Genomic DNA, 3,290 nt, shown 5'->3' on the forward strand with positions numbered 1-3,290 from the left:
CTTTATGAATTTGCACAGTGGTACGATATCTCGAAAATAAAACCGAAAAATGAGGATATTGAATATAATAAAATAGACAATGGTTATTATCTTAAACGGCGACAGCGTGGATATCTTATTAATCATTATAGATATGTTAATACACAGCCAAAAAATTATTTCTTTTCGTTATTGCTTATGTTTCAACCATGGCGAAAATTGGAGGATCTTAGAAATGAATGCGACACTTATGCCGAATCGTTTCACAAAGTAAAACTGCATCTTGTAGAAGCATTGCAATATCATGAAAAATTAGAAGAGAATTGCAAAAAACATTTGAAACTGCGAAAGAGTTAGTTCAGCAATGCTTAGATGACGATTTACAAAAACAGCAGTCTCAGGATGATCTTGAAAATCCGATAGGTGTTCAAAATATAGAGGCTGGTAAAGCGATGTAAGATTTTAAAGATCTTGGTGATAAAGTAATTCGAGAAATCGATGTATCTGAAATGATAGCAAAATTAAATACCGATCAAAAACGAGTATTCGATAGAATTATTAATACTGTAGATTCAGATAAATCAGTATTACGATTATATGTTAGCGGAGAAGATGGTACTGGAAAAAGTTTCTTAATCAAGACTATTAAATGTTGGATAAAACAAAATCTTTAGAAAGATGCTGCTGTAGCAGCACCTACTGGTATAGCAGCATTTAATACAGATGGTTTGACAGTTCATAGATTGCTTCAATCACCCGTTGAACATGTCATACTCCTAAGTATAAACAATTATCTGATCATGTATTGAAAGTTTTACGAGCAGATCTTAAAGATGTTATTCTTTTTGTAATTGATGAAGTGTCCATGATATCTAATTTGACTTTAATGTATATACATCTTCGATTGTTAGTCCAGTAAAATAGTATCAAAAACACCGTATACCTACAAAACGGATAAACAAGCCAATTTTTTGAGGGTGAGTAGAAGGTCATAGGAGATGCCCGAATTCACAAAGTTCCAACAAAATTTCCCTGTGCGTCGGCAAGTTAATAGTTAATAGGGGTAGGTTTGGATATCTCGGCTCGTATTGGTCGAATTTTTTTCTTTTTTTTCTTTGTCGGGATACCACATAAAAAAAAATGCGCCTGGAACTCTACCTCAGTGGTGGTGCGGAAAAGAGTTTTAATGTACGACAATTCACAATAAAAAATCGCTAATTTTCCCCACGAAAAATAGCATTTACTAGACATAGTCAACTTTGGCGCCCTCTATCTCTGGTATTTTTTGAGTCACCGCAAAAGCGGATATACGAAAATTGTAGAGAATTGAGTCCTCTATAAGTTTTATTTGAACATTTTTTTGATAAAACCAACAGGGGGCAATGTAATTGTCAATAAAAATGTTCAACCCCTAATTGACGGCATTTTTTTAGTTGTAACTTTCTTTCCTTGACAGCTATTAAAAAATTTTTCAAACAAAAGTTGTAGCAAATATTTTTTCCTACAAAACTAAAAAAAGAGGAAACAAATTCGACCAATAGGAGTCGAGATATCCAAACCCCTATTTTGAAGATGGTCGCCGACGCACAGGAAAATTTTGTTGAAACTTTGTGAATTCGGGCATCTCCTATGACCTTCTACTCATCCTCAAAAAATTGGCTTGTCTATCCGTTTTGCCATTTTCAGATACTATTTTACTGGACTATGTCTGAAATATTTGACACTAGTGATTGCAATGATGGTTGGTTTGGTCAAAAGCACATTCTTTTATTTGGAGACTTGCTTCAACTACCTCCTGTACACGAAGATCCTATCTTTATGCATTTATCCGATGAAAAAATTGCTAAACATCTTGATTCCTTAAGTGCTGTTAATTTATGGACTACATTATTTGACTACGATGAATTGACAATCAATATGCGCCAGCAAGGAGATGACTCTTACCATGAGTTACTGTCAAGAATTCGTATTGGTTTATTGACAAAATCTAATTGTAAGATTTTCGAAAATAGAAAAATATCTTTCAAAGAAAATTCTTTCGAATCTAGATTAAACGAATTATGTAATTTTATTAACAATCTGCCATCAGATACCGTTTGTTTACTGCCTATTTGTCGTATGTGCGTTGTTCTCAATGATGCAATGTTAAGTCGCATTGTTTCTAAAGAAATATTATTAATTGCTGAAGATACGATTGAATGTATTCCATATGTAAAAAAGAAAGTATTAAAAGTATTGTCAAATAATGATGATGATAATAATTCTAAAACAGCTGGGCTTTCAAAACAAATAATAATTAAAATTAGAGCAAAAGTTATGATACAGTGTTATATTGATGCTAGTTTGGGTCTTGTAAATGGTACAATTGCTACAGTGATTTCAATTGTACAAGATATATCTACTGATTACGTAGAAAAGATTAAACTTCTTTTACCGTCAGGTCTAGAATATTTAATTGAAAGAGTAAGTGTTAAATTTGAGCTGATTGATAGAGCGTATGTTATCAGAAAACAATTTCCATTATCTCTGAGTTATGGCATCACTATTCATAAAAGCCAAGGATTGAGTTTGCAAAGTGCTATTATGGGCATTAGTAACTCTGTATTTAATTGTAGTCAAATTTACGTTGCATTGTCGCGAGTAACATCTCTAAAAGGCTTGCATTTGATTAATTACGATTCTTCATCGGTAATAGCTAGCGAAGAAATTATTATCGAATATAATCTTCTAAAAGGCATACATAAACCCAAAACAGAAATGATTACCGTTTCAAAAGAGCGTTATCGCAAAGTAAAAGATGTCTTATGGGCATTACCAAAAGTAATTACTTCTGTCCAAAAATCACATGAAAAAGTTCGACCAAGTACTGCTTGGGTCATACATAGTTTCCAAAATATAGACGAGGTTTCATGCAATGCAAATGCGGTATTGCAATGTTTATTGCATTTAAATGTCATTAGATAGCAATTGTTTAATTGCGATATATCAGATGTTTTACGTATATTAATGCATCGATACGAAAATGGAATGAGCAATTTAAATACATATGTAATACGACAATGTTTAGGGGAATATTTTTCAAGCGCTGTAAAACAAAATGCATCTGATTTTCTTATAGCCCTTTGCCAAAAATATGATTGTATAAGAAGTTTAATAGAATATCAAATAACTTCTACTGTGCGGTGCAAAACTTGTGGTAATACAAAAACTACTATTGATAATAATATTATTATTTCGATTGCTGTTAATAATTTGAAGAAGAAAAGTTATACTCTTAATGATTTATTAAATGTTACTTTTTCACATTGGTA

At 32.0% G+C, this 3,290-nt stretch overlaps 1 pseudogene; it reads left to right on the forward strand.

The window, feature by feature from the left end:
* The first annotated feature begins 214 nt into the window (after nt 1-214).
* LOC115241027 lies at nt 215-3,025 on the forward strand (annotated as a pseudogene).
* Nucleotides 3,026-3,290: the final 265 nt, after the last annotated feature.

This window comes from Formica exsecta, unplaced genomic scaffold, assembly GCF_003651465.1.
Source record: "Formica exsecta isolate Colony F162 unplaced genomic scaffold, ASM365146v1 scaffold463, whole genome shotgun sequence".
NCBI classification, from domain to species: Eukaryota; Metazoa; Arthropoda; class Insecta; order Hymenoptera; family Formicidae; genus Formica; species Formica exsecta.